The 23,161-nt window shown below is 48.5% G+C and overlaps 1 long non-coding RNA gene across 1 annotated transcript in view; it reads left to right on the top strand.

Annotated features, from left to right (window-relative positions):
- The window catches only part of LOC147024779 (uncharacterized), a 35,374-nt gene extending 12,888 nt beyond the window's left edge, over positions 1-22,486 (top strand). The window contains exons 2-3 of the long non-coding RNA XR_015058837.1: positions 21,765-21,840; positions 21,930-22,486. This is a non-coding gene — a long non-coding RNA (uncharacterized LOC147024779). The remainder of the gene's footprint in view (positions 1-21,764; positions 21,841-21,929) is intronic.
- Positions 22,487-23,161: the final 675 nt, after the last annotated feature.

Genomic DNA, 23,161 nt, shown 5'->3' with positions numbered 1-23,161 from the left:
AGGTTACCGAGAGATTGTACCTCAACGCGACCGCTTGGAAACGAGCCGTTTAAGTAGCTTGCTTCCTTTTGGGATAACTGAGCGGGGTATTATCGTGCAGTCCCGTTGGACCCAATCACTTTACCGGCTATTTAAAAACCAACGATATTCCGAGTGCAAGATGGCAGCTCAATCAAGCGAAGAGGACGCAATGAACAGGTTTACATTCACACAAGGACATTTATTATAATAAAGCACGTATACAATTAAACAAGGCAAAACACGTATGAAATTATACAAGCAACAAAAGCAAGACAAAAGAACGACGACCATCTATACGAAATGCAATGCAAACATTTACGGCACACAAAGCACTTAACAATTTCCTACTTATAAGACGGGTCCACGGACACACGTACGCACACACACACCCAAGAAATGGTGGCAGAGGCCTTTAATAACGGGCTCCAGACTCAGAGGACAGGTGAGCTGAAACCCAGAACCTATCTCGAACCTCTCCACCTCGTGTGGTCTTCAAGTTGTTCGGACCCGGGCTCCAGCGAGAGCGAGCTGGATCCAATCGCCGTGAGCTGCGATCCTTCCCGAGCTCCCGCGAATCCTCCCGCGCCTCTCAACACGTGCTGGTGAAATGAGGCGCCGATCCTTCCCGTCGATGCGTCGCTTCCCCGAGGAACCACCTCCAAGAAGAGGTCGATGAGTCGCACCAAGCCGGGAACCACAATGGAGAACAAAGAGCTCCACAAAACAAGAAGAAGAAGAATAAGAATAAGAAGAAGAAGAAGAAGAAGAAGAAGAAGAAGAAGAAGAAGAAGAAGAAGAAGAAAAGAAGAAGCCACCATTCACAGCTCGAGCCGAGCAACTGGCTCAACTTCCTTCCAAAACAAAGCAGCTCGAAGCAAAAAGCTCTCCCGAGCCAAGCAGAAGCTGAAGCTCACTGAACCACCAAAGCAAAAAGCCTCCTCCCGAGCCAGGCCGCAGCCGAAGCTCACCGAGCCAGCCGAAGCTCACCGAGCCAGCCGAAGCAAAAAGCTTCCGAAGGCCTCAACCCTAACCCAAGCCAAGCAGGACCCGAAGGTCGGCTGAGCGACTACTCTCTGCCGAAGCAAAAAGCTTACTACTCAAGAACAAAGAAAGGATCTCGTCCTTATCTTCTCTGCCCCCCTCCCCCACGCCCGGCGTGACTCATGCCCTCGTGATCCATCCCCCCCGCTCAACCATGGGTGGGAGGGAGTTGTTGACATCATGAATCACGGGACGGCAGGGTGGTTCTTCCTCTTCGCAGAAGAGGGGGAGGGATGTCTCCATTGTTCGTTCCCAAACTATTAAATCGATCCGCAGCGCATCTAATCGATTTCTGAACATTTAAACAATGAAAGGTGAGCTATCTAGGGAACAAGCACTTATCGACATAGCTGACTAAAGGAACCTGTATGTTGTGTGCAATCGAATTCCAAATTCGTAACAATATATACAGTGCTCCCTCGCTATATCGTGTTTCACTTTTCGCGGCTTCACTACATCGCGGGTTTTCAAAGATGAAGAGATGCCTCCAGTAGAAGAGATTTAATGCTCTTCTTGGCTGTGCAGTACTACATTCATCTCATCATCGTCATCTTCATCGTCATCAGTACTGCACAGCTATCATCATCATCGTCATATCTTCATAGGTCAGTACCCATAATACGTTTTTTTTTTTACATTTTATAGTACAATATAGTATTTTAAAAATTATTTTTGGTCTTAAGCTTTGCAGTCCAATGAAGTCGCATTTCCGATGAAAAGGTTTTCATTTTTTTTTTTAATAATTGATTAAATGTGTGTGGGGAAGGTTAACAAGAGTGTGTGGATGCTGTATAATGGTTTAAAATACGTTTAAAATGTGTTTTAATAGATTTAAATAATTAAAATAATATGTGGTTTGGACTTCGCGGATTTTCACCTATCGCGGGTGGGTCTGGAACGCATTTACCGCGATAGGTGAGGGAGCACTGTATATATATATATATATATATATATATATATATATATATATATATATATATATATATTTCAAATTACGGCCACAGGTACCAAGACACCAGTTTGTTACTCAGGGGGTTTAATCACTGGTTGTCCTCGGAAGAGCCGGACCTGGGGCCACCGCTCACAATTAATGTTGTGGTACGGTGGGTTGATTTAGAATCACGATCGCTACCCAGTTAACCACAAGTTTCAGTGTCTACCGTCTAATTATGCCGTTTAACTTGAGGTCATGTGGTTACCTGAACGGGGAGTGCGCCCTCGGCAAAGCAGCAATCTTGTCTTGATTAGATCTTAATTAGGGTGGCCGAGTGTTTTAACCGCTGGTGCGTGCCAACTATTATTGGTCAAGTCTGTGGTAATTACCTCCCAGTCTATCCAGATTCGGACAATGCTGGATCAATGGAAGGAAAGGCCAAGCACGGCCAAGTTGGAATGTCAACAAATAATTTATTAAGAAAATTAATAAATAAAAAGAACTTTTTATTTCCATGAGGTAAATAAGTGAATTCGAAGCAATCAAAATATTCGCAGGCAAATAAATAATTAATCAGGCAAAATGAATCAAAATGATAGAAAAGAGACAGAGAGCAGATGCTTATCGGGGGTTGACTTACTTCACAACCAAACACAGACAAGGGTACCCAGCAGAACACTCGGGGAGGGGGGGGGGGTTAAGAATTGTCTCGCTCACCAAAGAGAAGTCGTCCGTCAAATGAAAACGTCCTGAAATGTGTGAGCTAGGCAGCACCCAGCCTTGACGTGCACCCACTTGCCAACAACCTTTAACGCCAGTCGACGTCACCCCCAAGGAACAGGTACGCCAAGGGCAACCGTCTGACGAACGATGAAAGCAGCCAACCGTCTGACTGGAACGATGAAAGCAGCCAACCGTCTGACTGGCACGGACGAAGCAAACCGTCTGACTGACATGAACGAAGCAAACCGTCTGACTGGCACGGACGAAGAAAACGTCTGACTGGCATGGATGAACTGATGCCAACTGACTGACTGAGTGACAAACTGACTCGCCGTCGACCGACCCGTGCCTCACTCATTTGTGACTGACCCATGCCTCACTCGGTGACTGACCCATGCCTCACTCATAGGTGACTGACCCGTGCCTCACTCGTCGGTGACTGACCCGTGTCTCACTCATCGACTGACCCCCGCGTGCGCCGCTCTCACCACTCTCCGCTTGTCATTTACAACCGGCTATCGCCAACCGACTAACAAACTGCCTCGTTGGTAACTGACCCACGCACGCACCGCTCACTCCCACACTCCGCTTGTCATCCTCTCAGAACGGACCTTGCCCTCTTTTATATAGGCGGCCCATCTTGGCGGGCACAGACTCCCCCCAAAATGCACCCCCGCCCCACTTGCGCACCATTACTGTGACAACCTGAAAGTCCGCGGTTATTCCTTGCTTACGATGCCATGCCTGGGGTGCAGGTGTCAAACGCCGATTGAAAAAGGGCGGATCGCGGCGTCCGTGAAAGAAATGTGTGCCAACGTCGCTGGAAAAAGGTGGTTCTCGGTGTCTGTGAAAGAAATGGCATGCATAAATGTGTCTGTCGTAAAGAGAAAAAACTTCCCATAAGAGAGGGGATCTATTCTTTACCCTTCTCAACACATCACATTTAAAATCCCACCAGACATGGGGATGGGTCTATCCTGGACATGCATTTAGGGAAATAACTGTCTTACCTGGATATGCATTCATCGGATCAGATCCTGAAATCCGTAACAATATATATATATATATATATATATATATATATATATATATATATATATATATATATATATATATATGTATACCGTCTGGACAGACTAAATCATTATGTATATATATATATATATATATATATATATATATATATATACATACATACATACATATACATACATACATATATACTAGCGATACTCGTGCACATGCACGGGATAGCAGTACAACATAGCTGGTAGCAGACGACAGACCTTACACGGGGAATGACAAAAATACGCATTGTGCAAAACGCAAGTGGTACTATGGAACGCCAAGACTTCCCAAACATTGTCGGCATGTCTGAAAAGTGCCACAACAATTTCATAGGGATCGCGTGACGGCGAGCCGAGTTTTTAGTGTGCAAGCTTGGTATTATAATCGATATATATATATATATATATATATATATATATATATATATATATATATATATATATATATATATATATATATATATATAGTAGATTAGGCGTAAGTCGGCAGCGTGTCACTCGTCACTTCGCCTAAGTCGGCAGCATCAAAAGGTCCCGAATTTATCTCATGTTAAATCCCTTTGAATAGAGGGTCATCCCTCTGTAAGTCGTCATCTCTAAGTCGTCACTTCGTCCAAGTCGTCAGATGTTGTCCGTTCCCGCGTAATGGAAACTCAAGGAAATTACCACTCCTAACTCGTCACACGGAACTGCTGCCTCGTGAGAAGCCAGATTTCATGGAATCGTGATGCTCGCTTATTGGTTTACACCGCCAGTGATAGGCTATTTATAACTGCGTACACACGTTGATCGCACTGCAGGCAGGACAATGGCGACGAAGCGTAAGCTTACAACTAAAACCTACCAAGAAAAATACGACATTATCCAGTTTTGCGAGGCAAACCCACTGATGAAGAAAACAGCCATAGCTGAGAAGTTGGACATCAAACGGCAGACATTGAACGATATCTTGAAGAATAAGGGCAAGATATTTGGACAAGTGGAGAAGATCGCGAGGCTGGTGGGAAGTGTGAAACGCGTGAAATGTGTGTCCTTTGAAGATGTCGATGACGCGCTCATCATCTGGTTTCGGCAAATGTCGGCTCAGCCAAATATTCGGTTTCGGCCGATTCGGCCAAATATTCGGCCGATACTGTCTTTCGGTGGAGGATTGCCCAGACAACATCATGGAATACAATGACCGGTTTGAGTCCTTTCTCATGCACCAGATGCCCAAGAGTTTGAGGCAGTCAAACGTAACGGATTAATTCGCGAAGGAGTAAAGGATCGATCGAGCTTAGTGTTGAAGTCCGATCATAGTTTTATATTGGCTTGTTTTGTACATGACCACACTCACTTACACATAGCCATTGAGTGGTAATCATCACCACGATGACTGTGTGTCATGTAATTTGTCACCATACCATCACCGATGGTATACGAGTTGTCTTACAATTGTTCATTATCTTTACTTTTGATAAACTGATTCATGAATTCCATCTTTGCTTGATCACTTTCCAACTCACCAATGAACCCCTACCTATGCCCCGAGGATTGTGTTTTCCTTTTGGTACAATAGCCGGCTCTCACACATACGTGTCCAGGCCACGTGCGACTTCATCCTTCACCCCACAGTCATCATGAATGTTCGCATATGCGTAAGTCGTCACATTTCTAAGTCGTCACTTTTTTCTCGGTCCCGATGTTGACGACTTACGCCTCGTCTCGTGTGTGTGTGTGTGTGTGTGTGTGTAATTATATATATATATATATATATATATATATATATATATATATATATATATATTGTTGTGGTTACCAAATTCGCAAACCACCATTCAGGTCCCTTAGGTGAGGTATCTCGGCAAGTATATGTGTAGTTAGGCCCAAACCCGTTGTCTAGTGGGAATACATGTCATTTATGCGTGCTGCGACTCTTCAGGATAGCCGTTTTTCTTTTGCTATCTTTATTTTGGACCAACCGCCATGATTACCACCACAACCACAACATCAACCACCAACCACAACGCCGCTTCACCACAACCGCCACGACCTTCACGTCACACTTCGCAACCGTCGCATCGCCACCGTTCTTGCGCCGCCTGTGGGTACCGGTGTTGGACTCGTGCAGGGCGCGCGCCGAACAGCGTGTACAAAATCACGGATTTTGTGCTTCAAAAACGGATCAAAAACGACACACGCCCACTTTTTGCCGTCCAATCGGTGAGCGAGGGGCGAATTGGCCCCGCCCCCAGGGCGATCGATATATGCAAATTTATGGATCAAAAAGCCTTCACGCCCACTTTTGCTCGGGCCAATGGGGAGCGAGGTGAAAGGTCAAAGGGAGGGGGTCAAAGGCGAAGCTACGGGGGGATAAAAGGACCGTGTTCGTCAGTCGAGAGGCGGAGAGTCGGGGAGTCCAGAAGTGGAGAGGCGGAAAGGAGTCGGAGAGTCCAGAGGCGGAGAGGCGGAGAGTAGGAGAGTCGGAAACAGAGAGTCAAGACTTCGCGGGCGGTGGAGCTGCTCGTCGTGTGCGTTGGAGTCGGAACGGAGGGGACGGAGCTGTGGAAAGGCGGCGACACCAGACGAGGGGGTGCTCGCGTCGTGCAGGGAGCTGAACCCCAGGGAGGCCGACAGCGCGACCTGGCCGAGGTGGAGACGCTCGTCGCGGGATAATAAAAATCCTCCATACCCCGAGCATCAGCAACCCCCTCCTGTTTCCCCCCGCGCTGAGATAGTGCGACCAAGGGGGCCCCTTTCCCACCCCCCACCAGACACTGTCCGCGAGGCCCGCGGAGTTGAGGCGCCATCGCCGCTCCGCGTCTCATCACCAGACGGGTAGGCGCGACCCGGTCTCGGCCTCAGGCCCGCCTCATCCTTGAGGGTATTTCTTTTCCTTGGTTTTGGGTATGTGTTGTCGGCGCCGTCTGTGAAGTAAAATTGTATAAGTGTTGCCGTGTGCTCGGTAGTCGGTATTAGCTCTGCATTGTGTCTTCGCTTTTACATTTGCTTTTTGTGTAAATTACATTGTGTCTTTTCTGTGCGCATTTGGTGGAATAGTATATGTGCGCTTTCCGTTCATCGCGAATAAATGTGCTTTATTATTGAACTGTTTCCCGCTTCGCTTCGTCTTTTCCTCCATTGAATCCTCATCTTGCTTCACGTAAAGGGTTGGTAGTGGGCTGAATACGCCCGATAATTAATCGAACCGTCGAGGTCGACGATAACACCGCTCGGTTATTCTGATAGTACGGAACGGGTCGCTTAAGTGGCCCGTGTCCGAAGTCGACCTGCGGCGAGGTGCGATCGCCCGGTCTACCCTCCGCGTGGGTACTTAGGTAGGTCGAATTTGGCGAGCAACCCTATCCCACGCGGGGGCTGATTGGCTCGATCGCGGTGAGACCGAAAGGTCCACCCGTGACTGGTTCCCGGCGTTAGTCCGAGAGGGTCACGACTGGATTGTCCATCCGGTGGGCGACGTGCCGCGATTCGAGTTACGTGGCCGTCCGCACGCCGGCGGGCGCGAATACCGCAACACTGGTGTCAGGTCGTGCGATACAAATTCATCGCCCTCCTCGCGGCACTGGTATCGGAGAACAGGAAAACGGGCTCTCCTGTCTCCGGCTAAATTCACGGGAATCGGTCCAGGGGTGAGAGAAGCGACCCCCGATTCCCTCCAAATTACGAGCGATTCAAATTAACGCTTTTCGAGAAGCAAGATGGCGTATCAAGGCGAGCGGGAGCCGGGGGTATTAGAAATGGATGTAGAATGTGTAGAATCCATGGTCCAGGATGGAATCCCCGAGCAGGAAATGTTGATTGTGCAGGAACACGGACTCGCCCAACTGAACCGAGAGCCCGAAATGGGTGCGGCAGCGGCCGCAGTGTATGACACCTCCCCCCCCCCCTCCACCAAAACCCTTCCCCAACCCTTGCCGAAACGGCTCAGCTGAGTGCATCCAACATGGCCCAGCTATGCGCCATGCTGGCGGCAATGAACGAAAAGATGAATGCGAAAATGATCGAAAAAATGGATGCGAATATGAAAAACGAAATGAAAGACATGAACAAGCAAATGAATGAAGTGAAAACGACGATGGATGCGAATACACAAAAGATGGATGCGAATACACAACAAATGAACAAAAATATGGATACAAATACAAATGAAGTGAAAGCGACGATGGATGCGAGTACACAGCAAGTGAGGGAAGAGATGAAAGAGCTGCGGGGTGAGACGCAGAACATGGGCCGATGCCTGCGGGCGGGCATGAAGGCCGTGACCAGGGAGCTGGGAATGGCGACTCCACGTGTGGGAGCAAACGAGCTGGAAGGGGGTGCAACGGCTGACAGGCCCGCGGTGGAGGCGGGTGAAAAAATAATTCGGGGGGCGTGTTGGACGAGGGTCGTGACAGAGGAATCGACGGTGACCAAGAGGGAAAAATTAAATGGGGAGACCAAAACGTGTGAGACGAGACACGAGGCGACGACAAAGGAAATAATAATAGTTGAGACAAGGGAGGTAAAGGGTGAAGAGTTGGCAGTGACGGTAGCCGGGAAGGGAACGATAGAGGAGAGACTGCACGGTGAGGACGGGGTAAGTGACGCACACACACACACGGAGGTAGTGGAGGATAATGGGGGTGAGCTCGCGGACCGTGCAGGGACCCAGTGCGAGCACCTGGATGGCCTCCTCCAGGAACGAGGGGAGGGAGTATGCCCCCTTGAGGAGAGTCACGACCAGGTGAGTTCGGTCGTGCTTTGCGAGGTTGAGGGGAGGAGTGCTGTGGACGGGTGCTTGGAGAGCTTGGGGGGTGTAGAGGCCCCGGAGACCCTTGTGGGGACACAAATCCCCAGTGTGGTTGTCCCTGTGTGTGTGGTGCAAGGTGTGAGTGCGTCCCCGTGTGTGGAAGCGACCCCGTGTGTGAGTGGTGTGGTGGCGATGGTGCCAGAGTACGTGCTTCCCAGCACGCCGTGTGTGGATGAGGCACCGTGTGTGGAAGAGGCCGTGGGTGTGAGTGAAACGGCCTGTATGAGTGAGGCACCGCGGGTGAGTTCCCCCGCGTGTGTGGATGAGGCACGGAGTGTGGATGAGGCACCGCGGTTGAGTGCCCCCGCGTGTGTGAGTGAGGCACGAGTGAATGGAGCACCACGTGTGAGTGGTATGGGTTATGCAAGGGAGACCGTGTGTGTGAGAGAGCGGTATGTGAGGGAGATGTCGGTTGGCATGCGGGAGCACGCAGCCGCGTCTCCCGGTGTGAATGTGATGGAGTGGACTGTGTGCGTCGTAACACGCAGGTGTGCGTGGGTTGAATGGCGACGACGAAGGCGACAGAAGAGAGAAAGCCGAGTAGCGGCTGTAGTTGTTTCGGGGACCGTGCCGGGTTCACCCAGCAGTGAGCACACGGTTCGTGCTGTGCAACGCACGAGACCACCACGTGCTCGCTTGCGAGAGTGAAGTCCCGGTCCGGAAACGCACGCGGTGGATTTGCCGATCCCGCGGACGGACAAAGTTTAGGCAGGTAAACGGATTTGGACCGGACGGGTTCTCCACGCGATCGTGTGTGTTAAGCTCCAACGGGCAGAGCACATGTGTTCGCGTGGGGAACCCCTCGAGACGTGTGGCTTGTGTTTTTTTTATGCGCACGGTGACGTCATGGCTGCACGTGGGGTTGGAATCCGGCAGGAGGGGTATCTCTGCCGGATGGTACCGTCCAAGGAGGGACGAGGAACACGTGCAGCTGCATGACGTCACGGCCAGGTGCAAAGTGCGCGAGCTCTGAGTTGCCGCGCAGGTGCTGCGCATGGAAAAAAAAAAAAAAGCAAGCCTCACTTTCGGGTGCAAAGGATTCCTGGGCAAGGGGTGAAAGACCCCCTTGACCCTGGGCACAGGATGGAAACTAGTTAGGGGGAAGGGTTAGCTTAGTTAGACCGACTTCATGGGGCAGGGGTAAGTCCTCATGGAGTCCGTGGAATGGATTAGTTAGAGGGATTGTAGCCAGATTTAGGATGGGAAAATGGGATTATTTGGAGACATGGACAGACTTATGAATGTGTAGTGGGGACGTAGCTTAGCTACGTAGGTTAAAAGGAACGTGCTACTAGTTTAAGGGACGACGTGGGAGCACGAGTTAGTTAGGGGATGCAGATAGAAGGGTGGCAGAGTTCAGTGGTGTGTGTGTGTTGAAGAGTCGTTGGTGAGTGAAGTGGAAGCATGAGGTGAGTACTTGTTGAGTGAGTGAGGCCAGCGGGTCTGTGTGAGTGGAGTGAATGGGGAATGCATGGTGCGATGAGTGATTGGGGGGAGGAGTGACTCCCGCCCAAGGGACCCCGGGGTCAGTGTAGAGTGAGTGAGCTGGGTTAGTCAAATTGAAAAATGGAGGTCGTTTTGTTGTTGGTGGGAAAGTAGGCTCGAGACCCATTTGGAGGGGTGCAGGAGCCCTGTTGACGGGCTTGGGAGCGTGGCTGCGAAAGGTGAGTATCGCTGAGTGGGTACCCCGGGCACCAGGCTAGTCGGCCGCGGTAGGCCATGGGCCCATGGGGGCCGGGATAGAGTAGTGGGCACGGGTGCGCCTGCTTGGTGCGGGGGCCCGGGGCGCCATTAGCCGCGTGGGCAGTGTTGTGGGCACGGGTGACCCGCGGAAAGGGGCCCGGGAGGCCGGCCTGCCACGTGTGCGTTTCAGGGGAGGTGCCATGGGGGGCACTCCCCGGTGTTAGGGAGCTGGTAGGCTCGGAGGCAGTGTAGTGCCCGGGGGTGCCATAGCGGGAGAATCGGCAGAGGGTCGTGCCTGCCAAAGGGAGCCACGTGTCCCAGCCAGGAGACCGTGTGAGGGCACGGAGAGAAAATTGGGGGGCGAGGCCCGAAATTGTGAGGACACCAACACAGGCGACGGGAATCTGGGTTGTTAGAACCAATAGTTTAAGCGAGAGGCGCTTGTTGAAAGCCCCGGGGTAGTTTAACAGTTAAATGGTTAGGGTAGATTAGGAAGTGTACCCCTCCGCACCATCCATCCCCTCGCTGGCGTTGTGGGCCGCTGGACCCACTTGGTGTTAAGATCGCCGAACTCTGGAGAGGCCATTCTGAGGCTTCGTTGGGCCTCGACACAGGACGTTAGCTCTCCCTTGTTCCCCTCCGGGAAGGGAACGTAGGGGTTGGGAGTAGGCTAGGTGACAGAATAGGTTAGCCGAACAAGGACGATAAAGGGGGTTAGGGGACGATTTATAGTGGGGAAGTAAAAATAAAAACAACAAAAAAATTAAGGGGGCTAAATTGGGGTTTGACAAATTAAGGGAGTGGGTATGTACAGTGACAGGCAAAGGCGATAGGTGGGAGGGAGACAGGTAGGTAGGTCCGAGCCCGCCTTCCAAGTGGCCAGCACCACCGCACTCCCTCCACCAACCTCCACTGAACGGCAAAGGCTGGCCAACTTCATCGGCTGGCCGTGTTTTGCTTCAAGGCAGAGGCCGGCCAACTTCATCTGCAGCTGCTGTGCTGCAAGGCCTGTGCCGGCTGGATCGTCTGCAGCTGCTGTGCTGCAAGGCCTGTGCCGGCCAGTTCATCTGCTGGCTGTTTTTCTTCAAGGCCTGTGCCGGCCAGTTCATCTGCCGGCTGTGTTTGCCTGCAGCGGCCTTCTTCTGCGGGCTGTGTTTGCCTGCTGCCTCTGCCTTTGCCATGCCCACTGCCCATGTTCACCAGCCCCGTTCAATTTTTGCTTTGCCCCCCCCCCCCTGTTCATTTCCATGTGCGCCAGGATCCGCAAGGCAACAGTTTGCAAGCTGCGAGAACTGCCCTGTTGGCAGCTACAACACGGGCCTGCAGTGGCGGCCCGTGCACCGTGTTTGTGTCCATGCATCCATTCGTTGTGTTCATTGCGTGTGCCACTTGAGCTGGCACGGAGACTGCGTTTGTGCAGCCCATGCACCGTTGTGGTTCACTGCGTTCAGTTCAAAAGGGAAGGCCTTGGACTGCGTGTGAGCAGCCAGCCACGTTCCCTGTCACCTGCATTGTTTGAGCGAGAGACTGCATGTGGGCAGCCTGGCTCCCTGCTAACTGCTTTCTTTTTGCAGAGTTCAATGATCCTGGGCCATGGTTTAGTGTAAAATTTGTAAGTTAAGGTTAAGATGTACTGTACATATGAGTGCGCCCCCCGGCATGTCTGTCTTCGCGCCGGCAATTTTATTTAAGTCGTCCGTGTGAGTGAGTTTGTTTAGATAGTTACGCAGCCCTCAGGTTATTTATTTTGGGGACACGAATACCATGAATGTCGCACTCAGGGATCCGTAGGTAAAATGTACTAGGGGAAAACTACACATGATGGCACACGAAAATTTGACGACTCGGGACGAGTCTGTAAAAAGGGGAGGGGGTAGTGTTGTGGTTACCAAATTCGCAAACCACCATTCAGGTCCCTTAGGTGAGGTATCTCGGCAAGTATATGTGTAGTTAGGCCCAAACCCGTTGTCTAGTGGGAATACATGTCATTTATGCGTGCTGCGACTCTTCAGGATAGCCGTTTTTCTTTTGCTATCTTTATTTTGGACCAACCGCCATGATTACCACCACAACCACAACATCAACCACCAACCACAACGCCGCTTCACCACAACCGCCACGACCTTCACGTCACACTTCGCAACCGTCGCATCGCCACCGTTCTTGCGCCGCCTGTGGGTACCGGTGTTGGACTCGTGCAGGGCGCGCGCCGAACAGCGTGTACAAAATCACGGATTTTGTGCTTCAAAAACGGATCAAAAACGACACACGCCCACTTTTTGCCGTCCAATCGGTGAGCGAGGGGCGACTGGCCCGCCCCCAGGGCGATCGATATATGCAAATTTATGGATCAAAATCCTCCACGCCCACTTTTGCTCGGGCCAATGGGGAGCGAGGTGAAAGGTCAAAGGGAGGGGGTCAAAGGCGAAGCTACGGGGGGATAAAAGGACCGTGTTCGTCAGTCGAGAGGCGGAGAGTCGGGGAGTCCAGAAGTGGAGAGGCGGAAAGGAGTCGGAGAGTCCAGAGGCGGAGAGGCGGAGAGTAGGAGAGTCGGAAACAGAGAGTCAAGACTTCGCGGGCGGTGGAGCTGCTCGTCGTGTGCGTTGGAGTCGGAACGGAGGGGACGGAGCTGTGGAAAGGCGGCGACACCAGACGAGGGGGTGCTCGCGTCGTGCAGGGAGCTGAACCCCAGGGAGGCCGACAGCGCGACCTGGCCGAGGTGGAGACGCTCGTCGCGGGATAATAAAAATCCTCTATACCCCGAGCATCAGCAACCCCCTCCTGTTTCCCCCCGCGCTGAGATAGTGCGACCAAGGGGGCCCCTTTCCCACCCCCTACCAGACACTGTCCGCGAGGCCCGCGGAGTTGAGGGGCCATCGCCGCTCCGCGTCTCATCACCAGACGGGTAGGCGCGACCTGGTCTCGGCCTCAGGCCCGCCTCATCCTTGAGGGTATTTCTTTTCCTTGGTTTTGGGTATGTGTTGTCGGCGCCGTCTGTGAAGTAAAATTGTATAATTGTTGCCGTGTGCTCGGTAGTCGGTATTAGCTCTGCATTGTGTCTTCGCTTTTACATTTGCTTTTTGTGTAAATTACATTGTGTCTTTTCTGTGCGCATTTGGTGGAATAGTATATGTGCGCTTTCCGTTCATCGCGAATAAATGTGCTTTATTATTGAACTGTTTCCCGCTTCGCTTCGTCTTTTCCTCCATTGAATCCTCATCTTGCTTCACGTAAAGGGTTGGTGGTGGGCTGAATACGCCCGATAATTAATCGAACCGTCGAGGTCGACGATAACACCGCTCGGTTATTCTGATAGTACGGAACGGGTCGCTTAAGTGGCCCGTGTCCGAAGTCGACCTGCGGCGAGGTGCGATCGCCCGGTCTACCCTCCGCGTGGGTACTTAGGTAGGTCGAATTTGGCGAGCAACCCTATCCCACGCGGGGGCTGATTGGCTCGATCGCGGTGAGACCGAAAGGTCCACCCGTGACTGGTTCCCGGCGTTAGTCCGAGAGGGTCACGACTGGATTGTCCGTCCGGTGGGCGACGTGCCGCGATTCGAGTTACGTGGCCGTCCGCACGCCGGCGGGCGCGAATACCGCAACAATATATATATATATATATATATATATATATATATATATATATATATATATATATATATATATATATATATATATATATATATATATATTGTTATGAATTCGCACCCGCCGGCGTGCGAACAACCGCTTTTCACTAATAGTAGCCGCTCACCCACCGGACGGACAATTCAGTAGTGACCTTCCGGAACAACGCCGGAACCCTGTCACGGGTGGGTCTTCAACCCCACCACGGCCTAGCCAATTTTCTACCTGCGCAAAATAGGGTCAATCGCCGAATATCGATATACCTAAGTACCCGCGCGGGTAGCCAACCGGGAGATCGTACCTCGACGCAGGTCGGCTTGGACACGAACCGCTCAAGTTGTCCATTCCGTTCTGCAGTGATAACCGAGCGGGTATTATCGCCCGACCTCGCCAGATCCGATTCTATTTAACGGGTATTTAAAACCCAACTATTTATTCCGAGATGCAATATGGCGTTCCAATGGGGGAAAAATACACGACGAATGGGTAACATCCACACAAGCACATTTATTTCAATACACAGCACACGTATGCAGTCATGCACGTATGCATTCAATTAAGCGAAAGCACTACAACCGACTATAAGCAATTTATGCACAGCCACTTATACAGTTTTATTTCGCAAGACACGGCGCCACAACATGCGTTCAAAAGCAAAACCCCAAGAAAAAGACCACCCCCATAGACAGGGGGGTAAGACTGAGCCCGTGGGCCTTTATGGCATGGAACTTGGCAGACCGAACGAGTCCCCACGAGACCGTTGCAGGTTACCTGCACCCCCGTAGTCACTGATGGGCGGGTCGTGACGTCGTCGCCCCACGGTAGCTCGGATAGCCGCGGCTGACTCGGGCCCTCCACGGGGCCGGCGAGCTCTCTCCGGCGCTCCTTGTACGAACGCGCAGGTCCGCGCGACACAGCTGGCAGAGCGGCGCCCCCAGTCCATGTCTCCTCCGTGACGCCGGGACTCTCCACCAACTGCAAGCTCCAACGAGCGGGTCGCTCTACGGACCGCTTCTTCAAGACCCAGATGGGCAGAAGACCACGAACCGCCGACCGCCCCTGATCTCTTCAGCGGTGCCTCCGTGCGCCCTTTTATTTCCCCGGCGCCCCACCCCTCCCTTCGCGGCGCGGGGTGGGGGGACATTCCAACAGAGATCAGCTGGATCAGTTGTTGTTTCCCAACCGTCATTCTTGTTTTCCAGAGAAATCGGGATGGGAGTTGTTTCCAACCGTTAATCTTGTTTACCAGAGAAATCGGGGCGGGAGTTGTTTCCAACCGTCATTCTTGTTTACCAGAGAAATAGGGGCGGGAGTTGTTTTTGTTCCCCTTTTGTGTTCGTGGAGATGTTGACGGTTGCTGGCGGAGTGGTGAGGACGGCGTGGTGGTTGAGAGGCAGGTGTGGTTGTGGTTGTTGTGAGGAAGGTGTGGTTGTGGTTGGTCCAAAATAACGATAGTAAAGACAAACGGCTATCTCAAAGGATCACAGCCCTGTGACACGAAAATTCCCATTAAACAACGGTCGGGAAATCGAACTGAACACAGACTTATCGATCTAACTGAACTACGAACCTTTATGGTGTTCTGCGAATTTTTACAGCCGTAACAATATATATATATATATATATATATATATATATATATATATATATATATATATATATATATATATATATATATCGAAATGGAGACAGTTGATCCGCTGTGGCGACCCCCAACGGGAGCGAGCCGAAAGAAGAAGAAGAAGAAATATATATATATATATATATATATATATATATATATATATATATATATATATATATATATATATATATATATATTGTTGCAGATTTCAGAATCCGGTCTGATGAATGCATCCACACATCCAGGTACTCAGACAGTTATTTCCTTAAATGCATGTTCAGATTAGCCCCATCCCCATGTCTAATGGGATTTTAAATGTGATGTGTTAAGAAGGGTTTAGAATAGATCCCCTCTCTTATGGGAAGTTTTTTTTCTTTACGACAGACACGTTTACACACATTTTTCACGAGCGCCGACGCCCACCTTTTTTCTCGCCATGGGTTGTCATGGTAACGGTGCGCAAGTGGAGGGGTGAGCTTAGGGGGACTCTGTGCCCGTCAAGACGGGCCGCAGATTTAAAAAGAATTGGAGAGGTCCGTTCAAAGAAGGAGAGAAAGAAGTGAGTGTGTCAGCAAGCGAGGGAAGAAGCGAGTGTGTAAGCACGAGGAGAGAAAGAAAGCGAGCGAGCAAGCACGAGCGAACAAGAAGCGCGGAAGTGCGCGAGAAAGAAAGCGAGAGTTGAAGCACGCTCGGGAAGAAGTGATCCAGAGAGGAAGTGAGGAAGCATGCGAGTGAGCGTGTGGGTGTCTGACCAGCGCCAACAATGAGACAATTCATCCTTCCCAGTGCTTGAGCAAGCGAGCGTGTGGTGAGCGTGTGGGTATGAGCAGCGCCAACAAGTGAGGCACGGGTCGGTAACAACGAGTGAGGCACTGGTCAGTCACCAACGGACCGTGTGGGTCACTGGATGTCACCAGTTTCGTGAAGTGTGAGGAGCTGCTTGTGTCTCAGCACCAGGGTCTAAACCCGTGATAGACGATCTCGGTGCCCCCCTCCTCCCCCCCAAGACGTCGACTGGCGTCCAAGGCTGTTGGCGAGCGGGTGCACGGCAAGGCTTGGTGCTGGTGACGGACAAGACACTCACGCACACATTTCAGGACGTCTTCACTTCACGGACGACTTCTCTCTGGTGAGCGAGACGACTCTTATCCCCCCCCCCCCACCCCTGAATGATCTGCTGGGTACCCTTGTCTGTGTTTAGTTGAAAGTCATTCAACTCCTGTTGACAGTAATAAGCATCTGCTCTCTGTCTTTTTCCTGTCATTTTGATTGATTTTGCCTTATTAACAATTCATTTTGATTCCTTTGGAATTCATTAATTTATTTACCTCAGAAAATAAAATGTTCTTTTTATTTATTTATTTTATTATTAATAAATCATTTGTCGACTTCCAACCTGTCCATGTTTGTCCTTTCCTTCCATTGGTCTAGCATTGTCCGAACCTCGATAGACTGGGAGGTAATTACCACAGATTTGACCAAAAATAGTCGGCACGCACCAGCGGTGAAAACGCTCGGCCGCCCTTATAAAAAAATCTAATCAGATAATATTGGTGCTTTGCCGAGGGTGCGCTCCCCGCTCAGATAGCCACGTGACCTCTAGTTAAATGGAATAATTAGACGGTGGACACTGGAACTCATGGTTAACTGGGTGGCGTTTGTGGTTCTCAAACAACACATCACACCACAACATTCATTGTGAGCGGTGGCCCCAGGTCCGGCTCTTCCGAGGACAACCGGGGATTAATCCCCCCGAGTGACAAGCTGGTGACTCGGTATCCGTGGCCACAACAATACAAATGTGTGTGTGTATATATATATATATATATATATATATATATATATATATATATATATATATATATATATATATCTTCTTCTTCTTTCGGCTGCTCCCATTTGGGGTCGCCACAGCAGATCATCCATTATGATCCACATACTGATTTGGCACAGGTTTTGCACCGGATGCCCTTCCTGACGTAACCCTGGTCGCCTCTTACAACACAGGGATAAGGATTGGGTTTCGCCATGATTCCAGGCTGCCCTACACCTTCTCATAGCGCGGCCCAGCACAGAGCTCTCGTCCTCAAGCGATCCTCCAACCCAAGCCTCCGATAGCCGGATTACAGGCGCACGCCACTATACCTGGTTATATTATATATATATATATATATATATATATATATATATATATATATATATATATATATATATATATATATATATATATATATATATATATATATATATATATATATATATATATATATATATATATATATATATATATATATATATATATATATATATATATATATATATATATATATATATATAGATATATATATATATATATATATATATATATATATATATATTTATTTATTTATTTTGCATAAGACTCACTTTGCTGGACCTGGATGGGTTTGAGGGTAGAGGAGTTGCAGCTGAAACACGAATCCTGTCTTGGTTCCTCCTGATGACCCCATCTTTCCTTTTTGCTTGTTCGAGTTCCTTGTGATGACTCCAATGCAGGACTGTTCCCATTTAGTCTTCCATTTGATTTGAATTAAATTTATTTTAATCCCATTTTAAATTTAACTGAATGATAATAAACGTCATGGGTCAGGGTCAAGTGTCCGATCAAAGAGGGGTTGCATCAAAGTGGGATGTCTTGGTACCCAGTCATCACTGCCAGCAGTAATAAAGTGACAGTTCCAGTTTTGTCCGTTGTTAATTACACAACACACCAGTACATAAACACCACACAAAATCCACTACACAAAATAACTACACAAACATACACAAAACAAGTCCTGGCGAGGGTCTGCAATCTCTGTTTACCTTTTTTCTTGTTCACTCCTTAGTTTGCTTTGCAGGTGCAGTAATCATCGGTGCAATATTGCTACGGTTTCCGGGGTCGATGGGAGGAGAGGGTGCAGGAGGGGGGGGGGGTGGAGGGATTCCATGAGGGTCTCTTGGACCAGTTTCCCTGACCTTTGAACCTGAAACCGACAAGCCACGGATAACACTGCAGCCCGACGGGTTGCTGGGCAACCATGAATGCCGGTTGAGACAAATTGCTCAAGCAGGGTCCTCACACCTAGTGTCGAGTTACCTACTCGTAACCTAGTTATCTCAACTGGGGACCATACTCTTAATGTCACATCTGTCAACTCATTGCGTATGGTGGAGCGAAACCATTAGGGGGACTTTGGCTGTTCTACTGGAGCGAATCACTGGGATATAATGTCCCGTGTATTTATTATGTACACACGATGTCAAACCAAAAATGGAAAGGACAACCTGGCAGGTTTGAAACACAGTTTACCAAATAAAGCACTTATTTACAAACACAATAATCAAAAGTACATTTTACAAGCATGTATTACAAGCAGATATTCACAAGGTGACTGCTTCAGAAGCACTAACGCTCTGTACAGAGTATGGTCTCAATGGATGGATGGATTCACAAGGCAAAGACCTCAGAGAAAAGTCATTACCCTGAGCACATAAGCCTCTTACACAATCTTATTTATGCTGCAATACATAAGTCAGGTGTGCCATCATCTCGGAGAGAGTAGATCGGAAGAGTAAGCAGATAGAAAGAGAATGGGGTGTTGGTTCGACCCATGGCTCACCCCATGCAGACAGGCTTGCTTCAATCCCAAAGTGGAGGGTCGGGAAGGAAGGGGAGGGTAGGGAATATAAGGGTGTCAGCGTGTCAGGAATGTCACATATAAACAGGTTAGAGGGGCTGTGCTTTCGGATTGAATGCTGCTATCTTCCCCCGGCGCCCTTGGTCAGTGTTCTCGTTCAGGCAACAACTCGTACAGGCTGCTCTTGGCTTAGCAGTGAGCCCATTACATGGAAGACAACAGCTTATGCAGGTAACAGATCGAGCAGACTCCCCTTGGCACAGATGGCTCCTCAAATCGCTCCCTAATCTTGTTTTTTTACTCGAGCCTGTTGTAAGCCATGGCAAAGGTACACTTGAGGCCGCCCCATACCCGCTCATGTTCTCTCCCAATTGGCTCTCGTGTTCGTTAAGTCTGAGTGCCTTACAGAAGGGTCCTTTGGAACTGAGTAGTGGATACCCTTCTGGAAGGATCCTCTGTGGATAACCCGCCATGAAACTCTCCACTTTAGCGCTGTGATCGACTTTGTTATGGGAGAAATGCTTTGTTGCATTTTGAATGGGGAAAGTTTAGGGAAGGAAGGAAGGGAATAAATTAATTTGAGGATTGAATGTGTGTTGAACGATGCAGGATTCTTTTAGCCCATACGGGATCCAAGGGGGTGAAAGGTTTAGGAGAGGCTTGCGGCATAGCAGCATGGAAGCAAAAGGGTGAGGGATTGGAGATGGATGGATGGGTGGTTGGGTGGACTTGAAGGATGGATGGGAAGTCAGAAAGTGGGAAAGTTAGATGGAAGTTGGGGAAATCACACAAAGGGAATGAGCCTAGCTAAACCCACACAAGGCATATTCCCTGTCTCCCATACGAAGGGAAGGGACCTCTCTATGCACACATACTAATGAAATGTGTAACTCAGGGTCTCCTATGTGTTGGATGCAACTCCCCTGGGGGTCCGTTTTCCATAACCACAACAATATATTGTAATGTGGACCCTTTTTCTCACTATAGGATTGTTGGTGCTCTCCTTCACAGTCTACTCGCTCGGATTACATTATCATTTGCATCTCCCACAATAAAGCAGAACACAGGGCCTGCTGTGCATTATTTCTCCCTCTGTGCTTTTATCTCTCCCCATTCCCTCCCGGTTCATTTAGAAACCATCTCCTTGTGAAACTGAAAATTCAAACTCATTGCACACCTCCACTCCTTTATATTTTCTACTACTTGTGAAAGCTCCTTCCTCAGTGTGTTCCATTCCACTCTTCCTCCCAGGTCATCTTTACCCCTATCGGTGATCTTTTCCATCTTTATAAAAGCCTCCCCCCACCAAACCCCATCCAATTTCAGGTTGCCATGTTTCTTTCCCTCTTCTCTCTCCACCTGACTTCCTTCGTGTTCATTCACCCCCGTGTTGCATCTGTGTATTTTTCCCAATGCTCCAAATGTTTGTGAATTTGCCTTCAATCCTCTGCCACCTCACTCATCCATGACCTTACACTTCGTATATAAAAATCACTTCGTACATAAAAATCTTACACTCTTCTACCATCTTTCATCCAGTCTCCCTGCTGCTCGGCCCTCCCCAGCATGACCAGATGCAAATGTGTTCACCCAGGAATCCTCCTTTTGTGATAAACTCTTTCAAGTAAAAGTTTCTTTCACACATGAATTTCTTTGTCTCTCTTTTTTTTCTGTCTGTTGTGTCACTTCTCTGTGTCACATCTAATCACGTTCCTCCCTTTACTGCTTCAAAGTGGCAGCACACTGTCATCTCATATCATCATTCATGATTTTTTTTTTGTAGTCCCATGCTTTCACCTGTCATACGTTGCCTTTTCATACCGGTCATGTTCTTGTGGCTGATTGTTCCCTTCTGCTCTTCCAGCTGTGTCGATTGAAATCCTTCAATGTTATGTCGTTTTTGCATCTCGATGAGCCTCGACAATTCGATAAACCGTTTATTCCTACCTCATCCGATCTGCATGACAAGTACCAGTCTGGAATATTCCAGTGTATGGGTGCTGCCAAAAACAATTTCCTGGGCAAGAACTCTGGAAATTTAAAACAGGAATTTGGAATTTAGGCAAGACAGTGCATGGGAATTAAATGGGCCATCTCTTTTCTGAGGGACCATGGGATCTTTAACACTCACAAGTAAATATGAGCAGACAACAAAGCTGGCTTAACATTTTCACCCGAAGAACGCTGCAATGTGTATAATATGATGCGTTGCCATACCTCCACCATGATGGCGGTTTGTTGTCAGATCAAGTTTCATCAGAAATTGAACCCAATTCCCTTCAGTGATGTCACTCAGTATTCCTCAGATTGACTGTTAGCTCATTATCACTCATCGCATGGGGTTCAACTGGTTGCATTGAAATCGTCACAATGTGATGAAATTAATACAGCGATCTCATTAAGTGGACTAATGTTACCAAATTAAATTAAGTTCATTGACATACACATTGTGTAAGCGGACCGTGTTTCCCCATTGTCTCGGGTCGCTCACCTGCATTTGATCTTTCATATATTTATTTTCATTTATTTTTGTCATGTGTTTTTTTCTTTTCATTTATGGATGTTGTCTGACAATTTTGTGATTTTTTTCCCCCAGTGTACTGACACGCAAAATTTCAGCTTTCTACATCACCAGAAGGCACCAATCTTTAATATCAATCAGTAAATCAGTGGTAAGAAAGAGCTTTATATTATAATATGAATGTTCAAAACATGGCAAAGTTTTTGTTTAGGTTTCTCGAAACGTTGTTTTTGTTTCAAGGTTTTGGGCTTAAATGAACTTTGTTTTGCCTGAACCTGAGGACCTGAGAACCTGAGAAAAGAACCCGAGGCCTACATATCCTGAGAAAACTGCATACAGGTCACATGTTGAAAAAGATGTTAACAATAAGGCCAACTTCATGAATTGCCATGCTGTGTTTCCTGTACACCAGGTGAAAGTTCAGTTATTTGAACACGTTCCACCAGGAAACTCTCACTGACGAACCAAATTGAGAATGCATGTTAAACAGGTTCTCGTGATGCCCAGACTTCACACGCATTTGCCTTTATACACGTCACAATAACAGCATTCGATTTTCACATCCATTTTCAACTTTCTGCATTGACTGCTTTGACGAATCACACCGGTTATTACGCCGTGGCTGACGAGGTGTGCATTCCCCAGTCGTATAGAATTCAATTTTCATAACGGAAAGCTGAAATCAACCTTGTGCAGCTCCCCATTTTGCCATCTGGGTCATTAATTCCGTAGTGCGGTTGATGGAATCAATGTTGTATGTTGCACGCAAGGTTTGTCAAATATACTGAACATCGTGATCTACCTTTCACGGGCAATAAAGTTCATTTGACCACCATTTTGAGTGAAGAAAAACCCCAGCAACATTCCTATTGAAGTGAGACCGTACAGGTGTTTCTTTTTACTGCCACATCAATCATCATTAGAAAAGATTAAAAATGGGGATCTTCAGGTTGTTGTATGGATGCCATGCATATAGTGCATGCTAAGGAACTACTACAGAGCAAATCAAATAATGTGTTTTTCTGACTTCTCTCATCCCCTTCTCATTTATTGCCCTTTTTGCTGCTTTTCAGCTGAGACTGAGTATCACAGCAAATCTGCAGCAGTGGAAACGTAAATGGTCTTTTTGTTAGAATTGAAACTTGAGGTGTAGATTTATTATCCATCGATGAGGCTGCAAAATATCATCAAATAAGGAAACAAATTTGGTGCCAAAATTGACCTGGAACTGCACATTGAGGTACAATAACATAGGAGCCATCAAGGATTCATGGGTCATGTATTGATGATTCCTTTCAGTGCGCTAGTTATGATGATGGTGTTTAAATCAGAATAAAGAAATCTCTCACATTTAAAACGCAATGACATGTAAATGTAGTCTGCTTGATGAGTACATCTTCGTCATTTATCCAGCGGCTGGTGAAGAAAAATAATCTATTGGCGTTGAGCTGCTGCTGCTCTCATGGTGTCGA

This window comes from Eptatretus burgeri, chromosome 6, assembly GCF_056783735.1.
Source record: "Eptatretus burgeri isolate ZD-2024b chromosome 6, Ebu_testis_v1, whole genome shotgun sequence".
NCBI classification, from domain to species: domain Eukaryota; kingdom Metazoa; phylum Chordata; class Myxini; order Myxiniformes; family Myxinidae; genus Eptatretus; species Eptatretus burgeri.
The sequence above is the reverse complement of the archived record's forward strand: the minus strand, read 5'-3'. Positions and strand labels throughout refer to the sequence as shown.